General features: G+C 42.1%; 1 protein-coding gene across 5 annotated transcripts in view; it reads left to right on the top strand.

Annotated features, from left to right (window-relative positions):
- The window catches only part of SPTLC3 (serine palmitoyltransferase long chain base subunit 3), a 293,417-nt gene that overhangs the window by 70,162 nt on the left and 197,383 nt on the right, over positions 1-25,872 (top strand). For 3 of the 5 annotated variants that reach the window (XM_090134807.1, XM_031598140.2, XM_090134805.1), the window contains 4 exons: positions 13,150-13,292; positions 19,817-19,920; positions 20,604-20,686; positions 20,980-21,049. The gene's annotated coding sequence lies outside the window, so the exon portion shown is untranslated. Of the gene's footprint in view, positions 1-9,399; positions 9,507-13,149; positions 13,293-19,816; positions 19,921-20,603; positions 20,687-20,979; positions 21,050-25,872 lie in introns of those variants that run through there. The other 2 variants (XM_090134806.1, XM_090134808.1) reach the window with 2 other exon arrangements.

Below are 25,872 nucleotides of genomic sequence, written 5' to 3'. Positions count from 1 at the left end.
GTGAGGGAGTGGGATGATTTTAATTGTTGTTTGATACTGTTCACATGGGCAGGCTGCAAGATAACAAGGGAAATGATTGTCTGCTTCACTGATCAGAGGTTGTTATAATCACTTGCTTGGTGCTATGCATTCAGTTCCTGACAAACCAAGAGGCATTTGCCATTTTGGTTGATGCTGTTTTTAACCTTGACGCATACCAGTCAGGTATGGTTTTGTTGCATCTAATTGCAAGTGATCTTTGATTTTTTTTTTAATGTCTCTAGAGGCATATATTTTGAAATGCCAGCAGGAGGCAATATGATTTTAAAGCATTGGGGAATGCCAGTTATGTGATGATTGGCCTGCATTAGAGCTCAGATCCCACCAGAACACACCGTGGCCTTAGAAGAAGGGAATTTGCCTTCCCTGCCTGTATCTGATGAGGAGGAAGGCTTGCATGATGATGGCTACTGGAATTAAATACCTCAGCTCCATTTTTTTACACCTGCAAAAAGCAGTGTGTCAAACCTCTCTTGGGGATAGATGGATTTGCATGTTGATTTTTCTCTATACTAATTCATGTTCTTGCACATTTTCCTCATTTCCATGGGGAGAAAAAAAAGTATGTATCCCCAAAAGAAGAAACATTTTCTCTCACTGATATCCAGATGGAATAGAATGGCATTAACTTTGGTTTCTGATGATTTATTTGTTAATTCCGCTACACCAAACTTGGTGAGTTGACTTCTGGTGTTGTTTCTTCTGTTTGTTCAGGTTTTTGATTATTTTTTATTACTTTGTTTGTTTGTTTCTCTGGGTTGTTTTGTATTGGGTTTTTTGTTTTTGTTTTTGGGGGTTTTTTTGAGCGCTGGCGGAAAAACTTTTCTGAAAAAAACACAGGACATAGGGATTGTCTCCAACATTGAATATCCCATATATTGGGTATAGGTTCTGTTTTTTTGTGCGACCTTGCACTTGTGAGAACAGTTTCTGCTATTGATGCATTGGGATCTTCCCTCTGCTCTTGTTTCTATGAAGTGGGCCTATGGAGTGGGACGATCAGCTTCTGCTCTCCTTCTCTTGTTCTTATTAGTTGTTGCTGTTCCCAGAAAGCTCCCTGATTTTGGGTTTGACTGGGTCCTTTTGCCCTCTCCTGTGTGGCGTGTTGGTCCTTCAGCTCTTGGCAGCTGGGAGAAGCCATTGCCCATGCTATGTGAAACAGGATGAGATTTTGTCCTGAGGGATTTAGCCCAATGTGTACAAAGCTCATACATTCTATAAATAAGCAGTCTGCATATGTTAGGACACCAAAGTAGGAGGATGGCATCAGAAGACATTTACCACTTGCCTGAAGAGCAGTCAGTTTAGATGAAAGATTTGTGGTCCGAATTTTCCAAAGAGCTCCCTCACGTGATTGAGGTCAGCTCTCATTTAGCTGCTAAAATTAGCGACAGGTCTTCTAGGCAAACTGGCTGTTTTAGGTGCTAAACAGCTTTGACAGTCTGGCTATAAAGTCCCCAAAAGGAGTGCTGAGTGTTAAAAGAGAAAACTAATTGTTTATGGAGTTTATCTAACAGGAGTGGACCCCCTGAAAACATCTCCCTCATACTGCCTGCTAAGCTTTTGAAAATCTACTGCCTTGTGCTCAGGTAGTGCAAACTTGGAGATGTCTGCAGGCACATACAGTTCTATAACACATGCATAGCTGGAGAAATTCTCAACTGACTAATTATTGGAGCTGCTGAGCTCTAAAGTGATGCAAAATTGAATGCAAGTAGTCAACATTGCATACCAGCTTCCAACAAGAAAATGGGAGTATAATATTGCGTCCCCAGAAATTTTAAGGTTTTTAAAACAAACAAAAAAACACACACAAAAACCAACAACCCATCAACCCATCTTTCCTCTCTTCACTCCTGGTTTTCTTGTTGCTGTTCTTTGCTTTTTGTTTTTATCTCTGAAAGCTTAAAATGTTCCCTACATTGAGCAGAGTGAGGAAGGACAGTGAGGATACTATGAAGCTAGAGCTGGAACTAAAAAGGAAAATTGGGATACAGCAAGAACCTAATGATAGTGTTTCATTTATTATTCTGAAAATTTACCATGAAAAGAAAGAGGAAACAGCTAGGATTAATATAGGTCTCACTTGCATTTTGACTTCTTGAAGTCAAAGAGAACAAGAAGTGTTTGTAAAGAAGTAAAAAATTGAAGTACTCTTTTTGAGCTTTTCATATAAATCACCTTAAACCATGGCATGAAATATCTGTAAAATATCTTCTGTATATCCTGCAGAATCTTGTTTCTTTAGAAAAGACTTGAGCCGTGTTTCTTGCTGTGTCAGGTACCTTAAGTTTAATGGAAAAATCACAAGATTTGGTAATACAGGTGGCAGCAAATGAAATCGAAGACCTTTGCTAACCTCCTTAGCTGTGAAAGATGCTCTGTCTCATGCTGCCTGGCTTGCTGTAACTCACACAGAAGTACTGCAAGTAGAACTGCCCAGTTTCTTAAATAAATAAATAAGTAAAATGCGGAGTTCACTCTATGCACTAACTTAATCCATATTTGCAAACAAGTGCTTTTTGTAAAACTATTTCAGTAACAGTCAAATTTTCCAAGCCAGGATGGGAGTGGTAGGTATTTAATAGAGCTTTCTGGGGCTATAATAGAGAAAGATGTAATTAATTCTTATTTCATGTATGAGCATTCGGTAGGAAAGGATTTGCATGTAAGAATGAGCCTTGTATGTGGATGGGAAAAACAGAGTTCCGCAGACACAGAGCCCTCCTGATCCATCATACTTATGTGTTTCAGACTTTCACAGCAAAAGCTTTCTTATAGCTGCCTCAGAATCACACCCATGTGAAGCACTGCTACAAGGCTGAGAGCTGGTTCTCTGCAGGCTTATTCCAGGTTTTGGTGGGAACATGATCAAAACAGCCAAAGCTGTCCCTAACTGTCAGCTACTGTAGATGGAATGTAAATAATTAGTACTCAAAGCAGGACTTTTGGCAGAAAAGCCCTTGCAAAGCTACCGACTATATCTGCAAGAGAATCTGCAAGTTCATTAATCACTTATGGAAAGGAGTTTTCTATATTTCATGAGCTAGGAGATACATTTATAATTAAGACAAATGAAGAAAGGGTGGTTCTGCAGCTTGCTTTATGGCAGTAATGGAAAGCCAGAGCTTTATTTCAAGAGCATACCTACTATCCATTGGGAGCTGAAGCACACACTGAAAGATAAGGCCATGGCCTTTGATCGTTTGTCAAAATTAAACCTCGCTGAACATCCTTGCTGGGTGAGATTCAGCCCTCGGATGTGCAGGTGGTTCTTATTAAAGAGCCATTCTCTTATCTGAGAGCTAAATGCAGCTACAGGAGTCCTATCCTGTAACTCAAATCTGATTAGGGTACAAAAGCGAATTTTTGCTCTCAGTCCTATGGAGGGAGTGCTATTGTATCAGTGAATGAAGTCCTGCAGAGCTCTGATCAAAATGATCTTCATGGAAGCTATCACACTGAGTTTAGCCATCTCTGGGTATTTTTTATTATTATATCTTTGTCAGTGATCACTCAGAGCAAAGTTTTCAGACTTTCCAGGAAATTAACTGAAGATCAGTTACTGTGCTGTCTTCCAAATGTATGGCTCTGCAACTAACAGTGGACCCAGACGTACAGTGATAAACAATCTCTCACATCCTCTAGCCCATCAAATAGAAATTTGCTTCCTCAGGAGTAGGCAAAATGAAATTGGTCCATTACAAACAAATTAATTAAAAGTTGCATTAAATCCTTCATGAAACATGAAGAATCATCAGTCCTTAGCAGGGAATGAGATTTTTTTATTTTTTGATTTTAATGTGTCTGAGAAATACAGTAAGAGGACAAGCATGGAGAAAGTTTACCTTCTGAATGTCAGAAGCAAAGGCCAAACTGATTAATGGCTGCATAATCTAGCTGTTCAGAAACAAGGAGCTGAGGATCATAACTAAATTGTTTGTAAGGCAATTTGGCTTGACCTTAATGAGGACTGAAGTCCTGCAGAGCAGGGAGGAGTCTATTAATCTCTCTGCACTGCAAGCATCTGGGATTTCTCTTCTTGTGTCATTGCAAACACATTTGTCATTTGTGAAGTCTAAAGGAAGACAAGATTCTATTTATTTTTTAATAAGACTAAAAAGAACAATGGGAAACATTCAGCTGGGATTCTGATTTCAGTTCCTCCCTTGTCTTTTGTTGAGGGGATCAGGTGCTCCAAAGCTTTTTCTAAAGCAAGAAGAGGAATGTGTGGCACTGAAGGAGCTGAGCAGATGGTGGTGGCAGCTCTTCTGAATGGATCCCTCTAGGCTGCTTCGGGACACAGTCCAGGAAGAAGCTCAGAGGTGACACCAGTCCTCCTGGCTGCTTTGAGCTCGCTATGTCCTGGAGACCCAGAGACAGTTGTACAAAATCCTTTTATTCTCTTCAGTCTGCAAGAAGAAGCTCTAGCTTCTTCCTTTTCACAAACTTTGTTTAGCACGTCCTTTTGTCTTGGGCTTTCCTTGATGGGAAAGGACAGGTTTTACAGTGGGATAATAAAAAACTCCTGGTCACCTTTGAGAGAAGACACCTAAGGCAGATTTCTCATCTGAAAGGTTTTGCTTACGTACAAGCACATAGAAGCAGGGATGTTCCACCAGTTGGTGGCTGATGAAAAATAAAAGCACATTTTCAGTATTTTCAACCTTTGCCATACAGCAAAGTGCTGGTATCTTCATCTGCTCAATTTCTAAAAAAAATTTCACAGTTGTTCTTGGGCCTCCTGTCACCAACAGCTGAGGAGCTCATCTGTCAGGTGCCTGTTTTGTACAGGTATGTACTGGAGAAATAACAAAAGCAAATGCCTCCTCCCGGCACCACAGTGCCAAAGAGCCCTGATTGAATTGCTCTAAGGTTACCCATCCCTACAGCAAGCCTTAGTGTCTGGGCAGGGGGTGATTCCATCTCCTCATCTCCTGACTACAGCATAGGTTTGGGCTGGTTTTCTTCATGTGAATATTTACACATAATGGTGGTGATTACTAGGTGTGAATGATGCATCTTAAATTCCACTTGGTGGATTATTTTTGTATTAATGAAGACGATGAAAGAGCATCCTGTGGCTGTTTGCACACCTGTTCACTGTATGCTTATTTGCTCGGGCTGAGGTTCTGCTATAATGTTCAGTTAAGACCATGCAAAAGGTTCTAGTGATGTCAGTGAACATTGCTCTCAGCTGAAATTGCTTTTGTCTTTTCTTCATTCCTTAGAAAAAACTGTGTCATTTTTTTAAGAGAGGGATTTATCTGTGTTCTTTTACTGCCTACATTTACCCTGCTGTAGACTCTGCTTTGTCTGTCCTGTATTCCTATCTGTACTTAATTTGTTAATGCTTCCAATAAATCCTTCCAGGACCTGTTCTTTAGGGCCTAATTTTCAGTCTGTCCTCTTATTCTTTTCACCCACCAAATCCAGATGCTATTTGTCAGTGTTGATGGTTTTTGTTTGTTTATTTGTTTGTTCCCTAATCAGTTATCCAGGTTTTCCAGAATTTTTTTTTCCTCTTTCCCTTCTTTCTCCTCAGCTCTCTCTATGCAGGACACTGCCCAAGGCCAAAGCACAGGTGTGCCATACCAGCTGTAGCCTTCATGTTTGCAGAGTGACACTGCAATTATGTAAATGAAAGCTGTACAGACCTCTAGATGGTGTAAGCTAAGCGAAAACAGCCGCAAGCTTCTGGGTTTGCCCTGAAAGAGTACCAGAGAAATTTTGGGGCTCTCTTGCAAGGAGCAGCAGGCTGAGGAACAGGCTCAAAGTCAACACTTGTATTGCATGTAATGGGTTTTTGTTCCAAAACAGGTTTTTTTCATTTTGAGTCATGTCATTCCTAATTCTCTTTTAATGGTAGTTTTATTGCCTACTCTGGAAAGATATCTTTGCTTTTTAGACACCCAGTGTTTCAAGGAGTTCTCCTATTTTAGCAGGAAAATAATTCCACGTTCAACTCATGGCAATATCTTTTGCTACCTGTTTTTAATGGGAAAAGCAAAGATGAGTTTTGATGTACTGCAGTTCATAATTGTAATATACAGCACATTCTTCCATTTCTTTTTGGGGCAGATCTGCCAGAGAGTTACATAGAGCACTCCTGTGGGAGCAGGAGACGCAGAAAGTGCTACCATCCATCTTTGCCTGCACTTAGCAAGCCCCACTAATGTGTAATGGTAAAAAGGCTTTCCAAAGTCATACAACTCCAAAAACCTGAGTTAACATCATCACTGCTATACCATGGTCTGACGGAAAAATGATTTGTTGGTCAATAATTTGTTTTGTAAACATGCACATTTGGTTCATTTTCTTCGGGGGCTGTCCCTCGTGGCAAATTCAGAAGGCTCATCCTCATGCAAAGGAAGAATGAAATAGCAAGCAATTTGCTTACCAGAAGATCACAGAGGAATGGATCAGTACAAATGTTGCTTCAGGAAAGGGAGATGCTCCCAGGCATTGGGAGCTGGACTCCATTTCGTCTCGGTGCTGACATCCAGACAGGGTCAGACAGCCAAAACCTGAGGCTCATGTTTCTGCACAGAGTGGTTTGGTTTCACACACTTGGGTGTCCTGAGCACTGGAACTGGTAGAGGCCCAAGAAGGGAAACATTTTTTTTTTTCCCCTCGTATATTGCTTTCTAGGAAAGGGGCTGGCCTGCTGCCAGCCGATGGCAGGCAGGAGCTCTGCACACACTTATGGGTCTGAGCAAATCTACTTGTGCTAATGGTCTTATTGAGCTCAAGCCTGGATACATTACCAGTCTACACAAAGAAAAATTAGCACCCAGATTAGATTAGTCGCTGAAGGCTGTGAACATACAGCTGTTTGCCAAATTGCACACTGACTTTTTTTTTTTTTTTCTGCGTAGACTTTTACTGATAGCAATTTGAAGGCAGTCATTAGAGCCATCAGCCTTTGAATGAGAAATTTCAAGGGACACTTCAGGATAAATCTGCTCTTCTGCTGTAAGAAATTATTCCTTATTTGCTCTGGGCTATGGAAAGCAATTACATGAATTTTGCACAATAACCTGTTTCTTCCAAACAGGGGTAGAACTTCTGCCTATAAACAGATGTACTTTTACTTCCAATTAACCTTGTGGGTGTGTAAACATAAGAAAAAGTGTTTTTTCGATTTGAATTTAATAACCAGAAATATAGTTGGAAGAAAGAATCATAATTTACAGTCAGAACATGAGACTCTGGCTGGTTTTGTTCCTTTCTTCTGCAAGGCAGCTGGACTTGTGAAAACAGGCGTGCCCTTTCTCATTGAATCATAAATATTGCAGGCTTTATTCCTTATCAGCTCCTAGGTTCCAAGGTTTAGGAAAGAGCGTGATATTCATTTTTGGAGCTCAATTTGCCATAAATCATTCTGCTTGAGTTTTTTGGTTTTTTTTTCTTCAAACTTCAGCAATAATTTTCTATCCCAGGTACTCCAAAGCTTCCCTGCAATCCCTGGCTACTGCTGAATTCATGCCCTCATGATATTAATATTAAAGAGATGCAACTGTAACTCTGCTTAGACACTGATCTGCCTCATGTAGGCCTAATTCTAAGGGCTGCTATCAATTTATGTGTTGCCTATTTCAAGCTATAGTGAAAATGCTTTAATATTACTATTGTTATTAAAATAAGCCATTAATAATACTTAAAGCAAAGGTTATCTGTTCTGCCTGCCAGCCTGCTTGACTGTATTCATATGAGTATTTCTAAGAGAAAGCATTTATCTGTATGACTCCTGTGCCACTGAATTTGTTTGAAAATCCAGAGAGCGTTTGCTTTGATGAAATTTGGTCAGGGAAAGGGGAGAGTCTTCTTATTTACCTTCAGATTCCCATCCTTTAGAACTTCCGTATTGGGTGTTCTCAGGTTGATTCTGCAATTAGAAGCTGTAATTGGGTTTCCATGAGAACAGATTCCTGCATTCCCCAGGAGTTGAATTTTTCATTAAAACCACCACCCAACACCGGGACACTGGATCTCAAAATGGTTTGTAAAGGCAGGACAAAATAAATACTGCAGGCTGTCAGGTGATGTACACTGCTACAAGTGCCTCTGCTTTTGCTGAGCTCTGGGTTTTTGTGGAGGGAGCATGAAGTTGCTGACGCTGAGGATGGCACAGGTGCAGCCCCAGTGTTCATGTTAGTGTGTCTTGTGTTAAGGAGCCATGTAACTGCTGCGTGATGACTTCAGTTGGTTTGTGTGGCAGGGCCTGCCTAGGATCTGAAAGAATGGACTGTGAAATCTTTGGTTGCATTTTCTGGGACTCTTGCAAAGATTAAGCCTACTGCTTTAACTTTCCAAGGTGCAGATGCACTGGGAAGGCAAAAATAATAACACATCCTATATGTTCATCCTCTCAGCTCAGCCAAGTATAAGAGTGACTCAAAAATTTTTCCCCCAGTTTCTTGTTTTAGTTTGTTGATCTTAGCACAGCACAGGAGAAGTTGTTTGTGGCATGCTCAGACACGATCTGCTATCCAAGCATGAAAGAGCTTAGGATTTGGTGGGGAGAAAGCTTTACCTCCACTTATTGCTCTTGCATTTCACTTTGGGGAGAGTATCACTGTTGAAAAAGATCAGCCCAAAAGAAAAGCACTGGCACATCGTTAACAAAGTAACATTAACGTGAACATCACAAATGCATGAATCTGATCCAGATGGCCAAATGCATTCTTACTTCGTGTCTTATTGAAGTGTGCAAGCCTATACAGGAGTTAATCACAGAATTCAGATAAATGGGGAGCGTTGTTAAACCAGAAAGGAGAGTCATTAAGAACCCGAACTAGACAGACAGTTTTTGTAATTTGGTACTGTCTTCTGGCTGAAGAGGCACTTGGGCTCCTGTCCTCCCATGGGCAGTGGTCCTCATGGCCTTGTCACACCAAAACTTCAGAAAGGTGCTTGTCTCACCCCAGGTAATCCCTATTCCCTCCTTTTAGATGCTGGAGAGAGAGATGAACTTATGCATTTTTTTAAATAAGACAAATATTTGAAGTAATGTGTGATTTCACATGTAAACTAGCCTGATGTGATTATGCAGCAGCAACCAACAGAAAGCACAGCAATTTCTGTAACAGGTCCTGTCTCTAGGTCTGTCCTAACAACTGGAAGAACCATCACCAGAACAGAGCAGCAGAGAAATCAGGTTTTTTCTTTTTCTTTTTTTCTTTTTCTTTTTTTTTTTTCTTTCTTCTAGCTGCCGTGCTTCTTTTCCAGCCTAAAAACAAAACCTATTCCTTTGCTTCACGATTCATGAGCCTGCAGAGACAGTGTGCAGGAAGACAGTCAGCATCTGGGAGCACTTTCATCTTAATGGTGCTGTGTGTGCGCAAGCATCCTGGGGGGGCCCTCTTGGGGAAAGGGGAAGAGCTGCAGAGCCCACGGCAGTATGGAGCACAGATAAGGAGATGAAACAATAGCTGTGACACCAGGAGCCTTCACGCAATTGCTTGGTGAGGATATTACTGAGTCAAGTGCTTGCACAGAGCACATCCACTCACAGCCAGGTGGTTAACTCTTTCTCTTCCCTTCCCCACAAGGGCCAAAAAAAAACGATACAAGGAATGGAACACCTTCCTTATGAGGACAGGCTGAGTAAGCCCAAATGATTCCATGATTCTGTGATTCTTTACTGTGTAATTTAATGAATAGCTTTTAATAGCATGCAAGCTTGGGAATGCTGAGAGTCTAGCATTAATGTTTCTTGTTGTCTGCAATGGTTTACCTTTCCCTGCCGTGGGTGAATGTGTAGATTTAGCAATGCATGATCCATGCTCTGGCCAAGATGGGAAATATGAGATTTCCTTATCTGAGATCCAGAAGTAGAACCGAGGAGATGTTCCCAAACACTGTGCATTATTGATGCCCCATTTCCTCATTAATGCAAAAAAAATAATAATATGGAGGGACTTCCACTGTGCTAATGGGATTACCCACCCAAATCTCCTCTGTGTCAGTGGAAGGGCATGTTCTGGTTCTCTGCCCTCACCTTAGTGCTGGATAGCAATTGAATTATTTGTTAGCTAGTGAAAGTAAAAATAATTTCAAGTTTGGTTCGTTGTTGTTGTCAGTATCACTGAGTGCTTTTCAATCCCTTTTACTTTGCCTTACAACTCTGAGATATAATTTGAAAAACAAATTGAAAACGTTTCCATATTTTCCCACTTTGATGCTGGTGATGGTCAATGTTTCAGTTAGCTCTTTATTTTTTCCTGTATGAAGCACTGCTCCTTATTGTACCATTTCAGCTACCTCTGCTTAACTGTGCAAAATGCTTCCGGAAGAGCACTTTAGAAATGAATGCATCTCCCATTAGCACTGATAGCAATGACATGCCTGTGCTGGTGAAGGCTGCTGTGTCACTCATTGTGTTGCCTGATGTGCGTTATGGATGAAGACAAGGCAGGCATTTATTCTGGTACAGAAAAAGTAAGCTGCACTCCTCTTGAATCACAAGCTGAGAGAAGCATGACTATCTCATCCTTCAGGGTCCAGCAGCAATGCTGTTTCTTGAGACTGTAGCAAAAACAGAGCGCAGGGGAGCCTGAAGGGAAGGTGGCCAAAGCTGTATCAGAGGGGTGAGGGCCACTTCAGCAGCCATCCTTTACCTATGGTGAGCAGGGTGCTGTGGGCAGTCAGGCTGTGTGGCCCTCCCTTGCCTTGGATGACTGAGGCAGGAGTGGCATTGAGTTAAATGAGCGTTTGAACTGCCTCTTCCTGCCGAGGCTTGCATGTCACTTCAAATCTGATTCAGTTTTGCTGAAAATTCTTACCTATAGTCTCACTGCTGTTGCTTATTTTTCTAAAATCCACTTGCATTTGATATTCACACCAGCACAAAAACTTCACAGACTGTATTCAGTGCAATAGCTTGTGCTGAGCAGAGGTGACCTCTGATCTAGCAAAAACAACTGTGGAATGAGGAATAAATCTGAAGGAAGCCACTTTTAAACCAAGATGGGGGAGTTGAGTTGGGGCTGGGTAACCTATTGCAGGCTGTAGGCGCTTTAACCAGTCTTGTTCAAATGTGTACTTGGAGAGCTAGGAGCAACTTATTCATTGTAATGAGCCTGATCCTGTGAGGCTGTGCGTGTTGTCAGTAATGGTGCCCAGGTTCTCTGCTCCGAGGGGAGAGGATGCATCTACAGGAAAGAGAAATACAAGTTCAGGAAGATGGAAGTGCAAGGCTCTGGAGATTAATGATGGAAAACTGGCATCTGTTCGGAGAGAGGAAAGTAAGCAGGAAACAGGAGCCTAAATTAGGCCACAGCTCCCTGAGCAAAATGCTCAGGTTATAAATATTCTGGTAGCATGGAGAGCAGGGCTGGTTGTGCTGTTTGCTTTCCTTGCAGGGGTGATATCAGTGTGTTATTTGTGCTGATATTCTGCGCTGCTGCCAAAGCCACACATGGTATCTCAGGTGAGTGAGGATGTATGGTTTGGCAGCAATGTAAAGCTGCAGCAGGACAGGAGCAGTGGCTTGTGTGTGTTAAATTGTTCAGCTGGTGTCCATGATGACAGTTTTAGAGAGCCTTCTCAAAGCAGCAAAACCCATATACAGGACCACAGGCTCACCTTAAGCTTTCTTATCAAGCTGGTACAAGAAGCACAAAAGAGTCACCTCCACTTCTCCCTACGCCCAAAGCAGAAAGGCAAGGGGAAACTGATGCATGAAAAGAAAATGTGCAGAGTTTGAGGACTTAAATGGGTGGGAGATCTGGGAGCAACAAGGCTGCAGACTTTAGGGAAAAAATTCTGTGCCCGTTCCCAGTTGTGACAATGCCGTTGTCAAGGCTAAAGTCTGTAGTGATCAGGGGGCTTAATTTAAAAGTAAGGCTTTTCATGTTAAACTCCACTTTTTCTTAATAAATTAATAGCTTTTAAACTGATGTTTAGCCAGTCAGGACTTCAAACCAGGCTGTATTTGCCCCTTGCAAAGATGATGTGGTTGTAGATGCATTGTTATTTTTGGAGTTGAGTTTCGTATAGGGCGAGCAAGAAGGAGATTAAAGTGTTGCTGGAGAGGTGTTGGGAAAGGGATCCCAAGGGAAATGTGGGCTACAAAGGAACCATGAGAAACTTTCTGGCTGTGGTATTACAGTCTTCTTGGCCAGTGTTGGAAACAAATAACCCAAATGGATACCTTACCCATCTCTTTGATTCCCTGCTAATCACAGCTGCTTTGGGGACCATCCCTTTCCCCAACCACAGTTTCCAGCTTCCATGAAATAATTACCAGTTTCTCTTAGATAATGCTTTGAAATGTACCACCTATTCATTATTATTTTATTTTGAAGAAAATAGGCCATTTGTGCATTTTGAAATCGCAATCTGTAATGATTTTTCTCTGTGAGAATTTGTAAGGTTTTATTTATCAGCTACCTAATGAACACTATGATCTTCTCAAACAGCAATTGCACAACAGGAAAAACAGACTCTGTGAGGAAAAACACCCTAGATAGCAGTCTAGGCACAGTTCAATTCTGTGAAATCAAAAATCGGATACAATAGTTTAGGTAAATTGAAGCTGAAAGAAAGTAAAATCACTTTGCAGACCTAGGATGCAAGGAAAAGTCAATCTGAATATCAAATTGACCCTGCTGCAGGGGAGAACAATTTAGCATGAGGTATTTGCCACTTTTGAATGTGTTTCTTACCCATGGATTAAGTGGTGTGCTCAGGGAAAAAAAAAATAAGAAAAATGACCAGGAGGTGAATATAAAGTCATGAGAAAATAAGGGTCTAGATCCAAATGTAACCCTCAGATCATTTTGAGATGATGCCTTTCTGGGTAAGAAAAAGAAGCACAGTAAGCTATGAGGCTTTCCTTGATAGGAGTGTTCCTTTATGCAGAAATTATACAGCCATCAACACCAATTTTAGCATGGCAGCTCAGGGAAAGCAATAATGAGCACAGGGCAAGTAAGATCAAGTGTGTGAGAAAGGAAGAACAAATACACAAGCAGAGGGATTGGGGAGTCTGTAGTGAGGAGCATATCCTGGTCTCAGCAAAGTTATTGGAATTTTTGTCATTATTGTAAAAAAAAAAAGGGGGGGGGAAGGATTTTTATTATTATTATTTTTTTTTTTTCACAGTGATCTTGTTAGAGAGATATGTAGACAAACAGTACTCTTCAAATGTCAGGAGAGTTTGGATTCATCACCTATCCCACTGCCCTGAGACCAAGATCAGAAGTGATTTCATTCATGAAGCCTCACTGCCAGAGCTCGTTAGTGAAGTAAGTGTTCTCTTTTTTCATAATTACCTGTTGCAGACATCCCCTGTGCTCTTCAGCTTCTCCCATTCTGTTCATATTCCCTTTGAGCTAAGTGCAGCTTCCTAAAAGGCCAACCTGTTTTGATACATTTGCAAGATAGGAGAGAACAGACCTGCTGGATGGGCACTGAGCACAAATGTAAAAGCTAAATGGGAAGTTAGGGTGGCAGGAACAGGGGCAGGAGATTGTACCTGTTAGTTACCATTGAGTCTCAGGAGAGCTTTGCCAATAAATTCCATTAAAATAAGAGTTTCAGCCTTTAAAACTACAATTCAGTGGCTTGTTACATTAAATAAGCTAGCAAAGACCGTATGTTAGTCACTGACAGGGCTACATTTGGGTGAAAACCATGCTGAATTATTTATTTTGTCATTAATGTCACACAAACTGCAGTAAGGAGAATTATATGGGCTGCAGAAGTGAGCAGCGCTAAGCCAGATACAAACAAATGGAATTGTTATTCTTCAACACCAGCCGTGGGTTGCAGCCTTCTAATGCATCTATGAGAGGAGAAGTGAATGGTAAATCAATGGAAAGGTTCACACCTGACTGACAACCTTTAAATAATGTAAAGGGTCCCTCAGCACATGACAGGGTTATATAATGCATTAGCATTTGAAGGCAGGGAGACTTGCAGGAGAAGTATTTTGGAAGTTTTGCCTTTATAGCTGTAGAGCTCAAAGAGCCAGAGTAACATACCTCGAAAGAGGGATGGCAAACTATAACTGTGCCTGAAGAGTGAGAAAATAAGGACATTTTAATTAGTCCGAGTGAAATTCTGCTAAAAGTCAGCCTTTGGTAAGCCTGAAAGCGTCTTGTGCTGCATGGTGCAGAGGATACAAGGGCATGGTTCTCTCCAAGGTGCTTGAGGCAAGGAATCCAATGAGGTGGAACCAGGGCGAGCCTGGGAGTGGGGCTTAGCCCTCTGGTACATCATTGTAAGCCATTTGATGTGTCCTTTGGTTGTGGATTCTCAGAACATTTGCAGGGAGGGTCAAGCAGCTTTCTGAGTTTACACGTGATTTGTTTCTTTTTCCCCTCATCTGAGAGCCAAGCAGCGTGGCATATGCCATCTCAAATTCCCCTTTGGAGGGGAATAGCAGCGAGCAGCAGAAGGGGAATCATACTTGCTGCATCAAACACCTGCCTTACGCACTGAGGTCCCCAGTGACAGCACATATTAGATGGTGCAGGTTAGCTGATGGAAAGGGCCCAGCATGGGCAGGTGTCTGTAGAGATAGAGGCACAGGGATGTGAGGCTTTGGATGCTTTCTGTTGTTTCCTATGTTCTTAATGATCTTAATTTTAGCTAGGAGCCTTTTGCTCCTTGCACTGTTCAACCAGGGTTTGGATAATCTGGATATCTCTTAGCTGTGGAAATATAATTTAGAGTACCCTGGATGTTTACAGCTGTGTTCCCCCATAAAATGATCACTGTTCCTTGCATAAACAACTATGCAAACACAAGCAGAAGGGTGTCAGATAGAAACTGTATGGTTACAGGTTATAGTCACGGTCACCACTAGCTCTGCATGTCTGTGTGTTGCTTTGCATTCTCTGCAGATCTATGCACACTGTCTTGCCTGTGGGCACCTTCTCCTTTCTGAATTACGACAAGTCTAAATTTTGCATTTCTGATCTGTTTCTAAGATAGTGAGAGTCATATATTCTACAGTGAGAAACAGCAGATAGTAGAAAGATATTTAAAAAGTTTTCATGCAGCTTCAGTGAGGATATATCTGCCAGTTCATGGAGGTCAGGAGAGTTTGTTCTTACACGTCAGTCTGGAGTAAGATGTGTACTGTAATGGTTAGGCACAGCCTCTGACAAGACAAATCAATAGTGACTTCTGACATCCAGAAACAGGGTAATGAAGTTAATTGCAGGTGTTTTCTCAACAGTAGAAAAACTTTAATTTGAAAATATACTGGAGGAAATTCTGCTTGGTTTTGATCATGAATGCTACAAAACAGTCCCCTAATCTGATAACACCATTTGTTTTAGTCAGCTTAGACTACTCTCTGACTTTCTGGAAGTCTCTCATCTTTTCCCAGGCTTTCTTCTCTTTCATCTACCACCCACCAGTCTCTTCACTTGATCCCATTCTCCCAGCTGCACACTCTTAAGTTCACGTTTGATTTTGGTGCCTCCAGGCTGTGGGATAGATGGTAAGCGCAGCAGCAGCAGTGGAGAGCTGAGTCTCTTGACCTTTTCAGTAGCCCTGTGTTTGATGGGAAGAAGCAACAGGTGACAGAAGCAGTAGGGTCTCTTCATCACTACCTGGCTGGAAATTGAGAGCAGCTCCCTTTACTTGAACTGTGAATTCAACGTGGCAGCTTAAAATTTCTCTCCACTAGCAGCTGCCTTTCACTTGATTTGATTGGTTGAGTCTCAGTGTTATTTGTTTTCCTCCTAATTTCTATGTCACTGCGTGTAGAAGTCATACACCACAAGCAGGTATTTTGATGTTTACTCTTTCTTTCCACCCCAAAGTCACGGATAGAAGCAGCAGAAGAGGGAGGGGGGGAATGGCCCACTGAAAACTATTGGAAATGCTCTAGAGGATGAGGACTTCAGAAGTTTGACATACAGTGTGAACAGCTGGCATTTAGTACAAGGCTACTTCTGATTTAATTCTGCCCCGTGAACCTCAGATGGAGTAACTGCTTCAGTGCCTCAGCCCAAGTGAGGTGTGATAAAGGAAATCTCTCCCAAATACAGAGTAGAGAACTGACTCAATATTCTAATGCATGCCATGCTGTTATGAGACACCTGTACGAAACAAACCTTAGAATGTGGCTGCATTACAGTAGGAAAGCTACTATAGGTTTTGATCTTGCTCTATTGCTGTTACTTTCCTGAGCACTTATTCAATATTCGTTCAGCAATTCATTTTCCTTTCCAATAGAAAATCCTGTTTGCCATAGCAATAGCAGCAGGGACTCTGCTTCTCAAGTACAAAGCTCCCTCCTGCAGATGCACATCAGGATGTAAGGTGAACTTCAGAAATGTGTTTTATGGCAGGAAGATTCTATGGTATAATAAGATGACAAATAAGGAATGCTGTGAGCTCATTAACTGAGACTCTTGTAATCCTCATCCATTATGCTGTTGTTTTCCTTTTCTTTTGTCTATATTCATGCACTTTTGTTTCATTTAAAAAAAAGAGAATTCAAGATTTTCTTGAGAAAGAAAAGGATACAGGTGTGTAGATATTTAAGGATATTTTTAGCCTGGTGTTTGAGGAAGATTTTAATATCACTGTTGAAAACAATTGAACTTCAGAAAGTGAATTCAGTCTGCTTCAGGATTGGGGTGATCCAGACTGAACAGCTGCCAGATGATTGCCTGGGATCCCTGCAGAATTTGCAACCAGCAATTTAGTCTCCTTCTCAAGGAGAGTGAAATTAGAAAGAGGCAGATGATGCACCATCATGTGACCAATCTCTTTTTGTTTCTTTCATGAAAATATTGCTGCTGTTGCAAAAGTCACAAAGGTTCCTGCTCCAAAACTTCATTGGTGCAGAGCATCTGCTGTCCATGCTGCTAGATGGTAGATCCCAAATGTGTTGTCCTGGCTTGGAGTTTGGGTGGCTGATGACCAGATATTGGAGTACTTTGCTTGCTCTGAGAAAACACGCCTTCCTCACCCGGGCGTCAACTGCTTGGAGCAGCTACACAGACTAATGACAGCTGCAATGCAAAAAACAAGATAATTCCTTTAAATAAACTTTCACATGAAAGAATGGGATACAGACAGTATGACCTTCTTAGACCAAAATTGTGCAAAAAAAAAATCCCCAAAAAAGAATCCTGAGTCTCAATGCCTTTATGAAAGTCTTGGCCAGCAAAACTCTGAAGCAAATCATAATCCAGTAATTGGTGGCTTTCTGCACCACCAGTTCTGTTTCTTGAAGCAGTAAATTCATCTTTGCATCTCTGTTTTAGAGAAAACCTCAGGCTCCTGCCTGCCTTTGCTAAAGCGTGAGTAACAGCAACAGAGGATGGCAATGCCTCAGCATCTCCCTGGGCAGCAAAGGCAGCAGACCTTATGCAAGGTCTTCTGGGATGCTCTGCTACAAAAAGGAAAAAAAAAAAAAAGTCATTATTTCTGCTTCATTTGTTATCAGCACATAAAGATAAGACAGTGTAAGGCAGTGTTCAGAAGGAGTTAGGCAACTTGCCAGTGTTAGCACGTTAGTTACCCTCAACACATTAAAGCAAAGGTCAGGGCAGGATTTACGTGGAGATGGAGAGGAAAGCGGAAGCAGGTAAGCCCTGCTTAGTGGAGAGCCTTCTTTGCTGCCCTGGGGGTTGGCAATGACACATTTCATTTTACAGATACTGGCAGCTATAAGAGTGAAGGCAGGATTCAGGATGAGCTGTCAGCCCATTCTTATTCTGGAATTGATGGAGAACAGTGGTCTAGAGTAGGGCTTGCTCTTAGATGTGTATGTTGGCTTGAGCAGGCCTTGTGCTAGGAGAACAGGTCTAGCTATATTCAATGTTACAGCTGTCTGAGACTGCAGAAATTAGGTTAAGAATTGCTTCAGAGTTTGTGATGCGTCAGATGAGGCTGGATAACAATTATGCAGTGTACAGGTTTGGGTTTGTTTTTTTTTTTGCAAAGAATAAGATGGAGCAGCATGCGAGGAAGTGTTTATGGGGGAGGGAAGTGAGTTCAGAATGCAGAGACAAAATGCAGACACAGCATTTCATTTGCTCAGCAAATCTTCCAAATGAATTTTAGACTGAAGGGTATAACTTCATCTTGTAGTCAAAACTATTTTGAAATCCACTCTTTTTCTCTCTGCTACTGCTGAGGATCCAACTGTGTAATGATGGCTGAGTTTCATCTGCATTATTTTGGGAGCCAACAGTACTCCACAGCTTATTACTGTAGAATGGCTACAGAAAGTTCTTTTCATTTGTATTCCAAACTCAGCTTCCCTGGCTGCAATACTTTGCTCTGGCATTAACACCTGTAAAATAAATAAATAAAAATAACCCAAACAACTTGTAGTTTTTGATTATCTGTTGATTTAATAATTTTCTCTGTGTGATAATGCTCCCTGGAAGAGGCACAAGGTGTTCTGGTTCTTTCTACTCAGCCATTGGGCTGTATTTTAAAGAAAATCTGGAAAACAGGGGAGATCCCCATGCCTCCATACTCCTGCAGGTCTCCAGGAAAACTGAAATACTAAGCGGATGTTGGCTCATGCTGGAGCTCCCTGTGTCGTTTTGTGCAACCTCCTTCAATCTCTAATGCTATTTCTCTTCCTGGTATCCCTCCCTCTCCTCCTCCCCACCTTTGGCGATATTTGTTCCTGAGAGGTGGCAGAACCTCAAAATGGTTAAGACCTTCTTGATGTGAGGTGTGGGAAATCGTGCCCATCTATGTTGCAGCTCTGTTGCTTTCCCTGTGCAAGCAAAATGCAGAGCACCAGTGACAGCTCAGGGCAGAGCTGCCTGTGTTCCCATGGTCCCCCTCCACGCTGCTGCACTTCTTGATGGGAAGAGTAATATTTTGTGACAAAGGTAGGGCTTTGTGACAGCAGCAGCAAAAATTGCTCTCCTTTCTGACTAGTCCTCCTGGAAAGATCTTTTAGGTCTAACTCTCCAGAGGCTAAAATCAGTGCAGGACTTAAGCAACATGCCTTGGCTATTTGGATAAAATATCCTAGTTTTGATTAGGTAAGGAATCATAGAATAAAGGGATTTCTTTTTTTCAGAACCAGGCATAGAATAACAATGTGAAAAGCTGCATCAAATAGCTAAAGCCAATATCTTCCCCCTGAGGCTTTCCTTCAGTTCCTTTGTAGCACATCAACTAAAAAGAGACTTAAACTCCACTGTCTGAAGGTTGTGGATTGGGAGGTGAAAGCAGAAAAGAAAAAGGGAGTTCACATCTTCAGCCTCCTAGGAAATGCTGGTAACAACCTATCATCCTCAGAGCTGGGGCTGACGGTGTTCCTGCCTGTCCTTGTGCCTTCTGGTCTTTATCTAAATTATCTGCTGGCACATCCAAAAGGTGATGTTGGCATGTGACGCTGGGTGTGATGTGGTCTCTGCCATGCATTTCCCCTCTCCTAGTACTTGGGAAGGCAGCATGGGTAGAAGCAGGAGGAGAAGTGCTTTTTTGCTATGTTTTGCTCCTGATGTGTTAATCCTGTCCTGCTCACTGTGCTGCTCAGTGTGTGGGGCTGATGGGTGTATTTTTACAAACCTGCAGACATACGTATCCTTATTGTGCCAGCTTATTGCTTACGGTATTTTTGGTATCAAAAGTGGAGCACTAGTATAAAAAGCTGGTTTTAATATCTCTCTTATGCTAAGGAGCCATTACTGCTGAATGCCACAGAGATCTGTGCACCTATTCCCCCCAAACAGGGGGAAAGAACAGCCTCGAGTCTCCTGTTTGTGTGTTAGTTTTGCTGTACAGTACCCAAAATACATGGAAGAGAACAACACAAATATTCTTACAGGTGTGACAACAAGAGAATAGAAAAAGAAAGAAAGAAATCCCTCAAAGGGAAAGAGAAAAAGAAGGAAAAAGAAGGCAAAGAAGGCAAACCTGATATTCTGTCAGGTATGTTTGTGTTGGTTTTTTTTTGCAAAGGTTTTGTGAAAATGCATTTTCTTAAAAGGAAAATTTGTTTTATTAACTTCTCTGTAGAAGTAATATTTACCCATGGGAAATGCAGCCTCCTCTAATTTTGGCTGCTTATCTCTGTTCATTTTGTGTGTGTGTGTATGTGTGTGAAATCATGCACCCACTGAGCTCACATAAAATTATATGGTACCTGAATGCTGCAGCAGGATGCATGATTGCTGATGTCCAGAATATCTGATGTTTATGACTTGGAGCCACATTTTCTTCAGTAAAAGAAATGAAATAAAAGGGTAGATTTTAAAAGGGTAAGTTTTCTTGCCTTTCTGCACACACACAAAACCTAAAGGTTCCCAAGGGAGAAGATACTTAAATGAGCAAATGTTAATTGCTGAAGATCTCACTGATCACCACACAAGTGGTGGATAGGTTGCTGCCAAGGGGATTTGGGTTTATACAGGCTTTCTCCTTACGGAACTTCTCCCTCACGTCGGTGTTTCCCAGTAATGGGGCATGGTGCAAGAAAAGTTCTCCGCCATCCCCTACAGACACTCCTGTAAAATAAATGTTCCCTGCTGTCCCAGTGGCGTTACAGGACATATCCCATGGGACAGGTATGTCCCTATGTTTCCTGAGTTGGTGTTTTTCTATTTCTCTCACAGGATACTGAGCAAAAGGCACCAGGAACCACTGGTGCCCACCTCCCAGAATGCAGTTCCTCAGTTTGGGGACAGAACAGTCCCAGGTGAGATAGCAATCAGCCATACCACTACCACTACCAGCTGAGAAGCACAGAGCTGCCTTCATTACTGCCCTCCTTGGCAGTGAATCTTTCCTCTTGTTTAAATGCCCCACACTTTTGCACAACTGTTTTTGCACAGGCATCTATTGCTCTGGTTCTGGTGAGATGCATGCTTAATGAGCTCTCCTGCAAAGAGCACAGGGAGCTCGGCAGCCTTCAGCAGAGGCCACAAAGCTTGTTATTATATCTGTAATTGTTTTGTTTTGTTTTGTTTTCATTTCTCTTTTACTGTGCAGAGAGAAGCGCACTGGTGTTCCGATCGGTAGTGACAGGACGATCCTGAGTGAACAGAAGATGAATCAGTGGGTGAGCAGTTCCTTTAAGAGTAAAAAGGTGTTAAATTAGTTGAGCCTTGTACTGCTTTGAAGCTCACAGGCATGACATTTTGGTGTTTTTATCACATCTTTGTGTGTTTGAGCTACTGCTTAGTGAGGTAGATGCTGTCAACTACGACATCCTAAAATGAAATGATGATATAATGCAACACGCAAAAACTGCGAGCTGGGTTTGATTTTTCCTTTTTAGTCACTTAGAATATTTTTTAATGACATCCGAGCATTTAACCACAACACTGTCACTGCTGTTTAAAAACAAGCTCAGGTAGTTATTAGATAACTCACAAAGATTGAAAAATGAAGACAACTCATATTCCCAAAGCTCTGAATTTGCAAGATAGCTTATATTTCATTCTAAAGATACTTTGCTTTAATGTACTTTATCTTCTCCATATTCTGATGGGGGAAAAAAAAAAAAAAAAGCAAATAATTTTGATACTCAGTGTTTCAGATGAGGTATTGTCTTTTCAGGTAGTGCAATTTCAGTTGTGTATCACCAAGTTTTATCATGCTGTCTAGCTTAGGAAAATCCAGTCTTGCTTAAATAATTTGTGTGCTACGTCATTTTGAAGTATTTCAAAACAGTGCACTGTGAAGAGCTCATCTGGAGGTGTTTGGCTGCTGTGCTATAGGCTTCTGCTCTCTCACTGCTATGGGATGTGTGCACCTTCCAGCAGCACACCAAGCACCAGGACTAACATCTGCCACATTTTGTTTGCTTTTGCATGCTCCCTCTGAGGGAAATGCATATGCAGTGGGTTACCTGGTTTGGGAATGGCTTCTCCCTAAGGGAGTGGTTTGCTTTTATTTATTTATTTATTTTTAACCCGATTTGATTTTTGATTTTTTTGTAAGAAAGATGCATTCTTCTGCACTTCAGTGAGAAAAGGTAAAATGGAAGAAATATGCAAAGTGGTACCTGAAGAGGTTTGGAAATGTGTATGGAGGGGGGGCATTCAGTTTGCCGGTAACTCCTTCAGATTAGTCTGAGCATGGCAGGGATTTCTGTGCCAGAGGAGCTGCAGTGCGAGAGCTCTTGGCTTGGATTCAGGATTGCTGCAGAGGTCTGTGGCTGCCCAAAGGGAGATTTTCTGGCTGACAGACTGCAGCAGCGCGATGCAGTAAAGCAGGATCTGAGCAGGATCACTTTGCATGTGTCCTGCCTGAGAGTGGTGTGGGGAGCTGGGAAGGACGGGCTGTGTTACCGGTGAGAGATGGCAGGCGTGCTCTGGGGCTGCTGGTCTCTATGCAGGAAGGGGCTGACTTCAATTTTCTGGAAGCCTCAAACTTAAGCTCTGATGTGTAAACTCATCTCCTTCTGCTAACTCAGATGTCAGTAGCTGCGCGCTATCTGCATTGCTGACTATTGTGGTTGCTCACTGTTAACTTATCAAAGGAGATAAGAGGATGTAATTAGAAAAAGCTATCTGTTACCAATGCCACTCTTTCAAATGAGACTCATTTTGCACTGGAATTTAACAGCACCAAACAGACTGAGTGGAGGTGCAAACAGTTTAATTGTCCTTGAAAGTCAAATCCATTTGCTAGAGGACTGAGGAGCTTTCATGGGGTCAGTGTTAAGCTACTGTGGCCATTGATCATTGTTCTGCATGGGGGTGATTGGCCCTCCACCACTGGTAAATGGATGCTTTCACCTCTAGCAGCAGTATCTTTGTACAGGAGTCATAGCTTTTTACCTTGAGGGTGACAGTCAGCCACTGGTGTTGCTGCCTTGTAAAATGGCACTGTGCACAAATTAACCATTCCTAAATCCAGTGTTGCCTTACACTGTAAGCTGGACATACATTGCAAGTGTCCTTCGTCCTTTTCAAGGTCTCGGATAGAGCTGCCAATGGTGCCTTCTGCCTTCCAACTTGGAGGCCAGTTAGGTATTTCCAGGGAAGCTCTACAATTTCCAGGTGAAGGACTCACACTGAGCTTGAGCTTATTGCCTTGAGCTGACTCCTGCTGCCCCTCCAGTGCTCAGGTGTGTGTCACAGAACTTCTTTGAATGGACTGTAAACAAGAAAGGAAATTGCCAGTTAACTAATCTCAGTCAAAACTTATCCTTGCTGAAATACAAACTGAGCCACCTGCAATGGGCACCAAATTATCCATAAGAGTCCCCTGGAGCTTTAGATGCTTCTCATGTGCCCTTTTCTGCAGCGTTTCCACATGCCTGTTATTTCAGCTGCTATTCACTGCTGCAGAATCTGAGTCCTCAGGTCAGGGGAAATTTGTCATTACCATGAGGACAGGGACAGGCTTCAAAAGCTGTTGTTGATTTTCAAATTAAAAAATCCTTATTAGCAGGAAAAAAGAAGAAAAGTTGAAACTTGTAAACAGAAAGCAGTAAGAGGAGAATCACGTGTCTTTTGATCATGATTATGCTTTCAGAAGCATATTGCCATAATGAAGGGATAATTACTAGCTATGCTGGGTTCTGTTTTCACACATTTATGACGAATAGGCATGGGAGCGGGCAGGTTGTCACTGATTTTAGGCAAAGCTGTTCAGTAGGCACAAAGGAACTTAAACACCAATAGGAAACAGTTCAGCCTCCATAGCCTGCCTTTGTGTTTCCAGCAGGACTAAATTTACTGACCAGCAGCAAAAACAGAGTGTGGAGTTGCATCAGCAGTGCCCAGTCATTGTATGTGACAGTAAGTGTTAAAATACCAGAAGCCTCAAACCAAGCAGCGGCAGTGTCAAAAAACTTTGTATTAACTTAGCTGCCTTCTTGAACATGTGCACAGAATATGAAGCCTTTCACCCAAATCTAAGGGGTCTTGCAGTTCTGTAGTTCTCCATCACAATGCCTCCAGACTTTGGCAGAGTAACTATCTTTTGAGGGACAGCACTGGACAGCAATGCTTCCGTAGATAAAAAACTTTCAGCTCTTGCTCTCACTACAGTCCTTCAATACTGAAAGGCATGTCCTCTCTACAACATTGCTCTCTCCAGCTTCATGAAAGGAGGTTGTGATGAGGTGGGTGCGGGTCTCTTCTCTCAGGTAACAAGTGATAGGATGATAGAGAATGGCCTCAAGTTGTGCTGGAGGGTGTGAGGAGGTCAGGTTGGATATTGGGAAGAACTTCTCAGAAGGAGTGATGAGGCATTGGAACAGGCTGCCCAGGGAGGTGGTGGAGTCACTCCCAGGATGTGAGAACCACAGAGATGTAGCACCAAGGGACATGGTTAGTGGGCAGTATTGGTGGTACTTGGACAGTTGGACTAGATGATCTTAGTGGTCTTTTTCAACCTTAAGGATTCCATGATGCTCATACTGCTGCTGAGCACATTTGAAGGCCACTGAAAATCAAGCTCACACCTCCCTGTAAAACCAGAACCTAATTTTCAGTCCTGTAATTAGCACTGGATAGCCTCCGTGTGTAACTGGAAATGCATGTTTTCCCCTGTGGGTTAAAATCACTGAGGCTGACTATTTTCAAGCATGTACATCACATGATCAGTCTTATAGATTCGTTCCAGATTGTTTTGCTTATTACCATTCCAGGTGGCTATGAGTTAATTAGCAAGCTATGTGTTTCAGGGTGCACTATAGCCATACATAAATAAATCATTATTGAATACAGAGTGCACAGATACTTGATGATGTGACAGAAATCCTTTTGGCTAACACAGGACAACTAAAATGTATGTATTATTTGTGACCATATGCAGCTTTTTCATTAATTGGCCTCGTCTGGGTTTGAGTTGTGGAGAGTAAGAGGTTTGATCTGTCATTGGTTCTTATTCATCATGGCCCAATTTTTATTTCCTTAGGTTCCAGGCCAGCCTCTAATAAACAAGATACAGTTTTCCCTCAGATGCTAAAAGGGACACAGGTTGGGTTTGGATATCTGGGAAAGATGGCATAAAGCCAGCAAGACCTTCTGTGGGTAAGGTCTCACCTACATCTTCCAGCAGTTCAGTGCCTCTCAAGTGTTTTTTTCCTGTTCCTCACTCTTGAAGGTCATCTTAGCACACAATTGACCCCTACCTGATGACACATGGAGGAAGGCAGCCAGAATGCTGGTGGCAGCCATCCCTGGCAACGTGTGATGGATGGAGATTTTGTGCCAAGAGTGAGCATGGACTATTTGCTCCCACCACCAGATCTGTGAGTCCCTTTGCTCTGGGATGCCTGTCCCCTCCAGGGTTACATCCGTGCCTGAATCTACTGGCTTTTTCATTCCTCTCCTCTGTCCCTATAAGGCCAAGTCACGGGGCTGCATTCTTCCCTTGCTGAGCAGTGCTGGTGTCAGAGAAAGAGGAGGGTGAAGCAATTCAGTTCAGAAGGATCTGTGCAATGATTCTATAGGGACAGCGTCATGTCAACCTTGTGGACACCAACCTCATCGCATTCAAGAGCTCCCAGTGGGTGGGCAGAACCAAAGCACATTAGTAGCATTCATCCATCCTCTCCCAACATCCAGACCCCTGCGACCACAGAGCTATCTTTCTGAAGTACTACAGAGGGCTTTTTGGTGTTAAATTCTGTTTTCCTGACATATTTATTGAGACATTGCCCCTCTCAGCTTTTTGAAACATGGGCTGCGGTCATCAGCACAGTTCATAATTTCAGTGGTGCTTGTGAGCCTTCAGATTTAGTTTGTTGTTTCACCAGAGTCATTTACTTCAGCACATCTTTTTTTCTTTTTTCTTTTTTTTTTTTAATTCATTCCCTCCCCCACACACATGCACAGACCTCACAGGGATTTTCATGCATTTAAATGAAAAAGCTGAACAGTTCCCTTTTCTTGTTCACATTATGCAGCATTGCCCTTCTCT

This window comes from Phasianus colchicus, chromosome 2 (assembly GCF_987193195.1).
Source record: "Phasianus colchicus chromosome 2, bPhaCol1.hap1.1, whole genome shotgun sequence".
Lineage (NCBI taxonomy): Eukaryota > Metazoa > Chordata > Aves > Galliformes > Phasianidae > Phasianus > Phasianus colchicus.
This window is presented reverse-complemented; position numbering and strand designations above follow the sequence as displayed.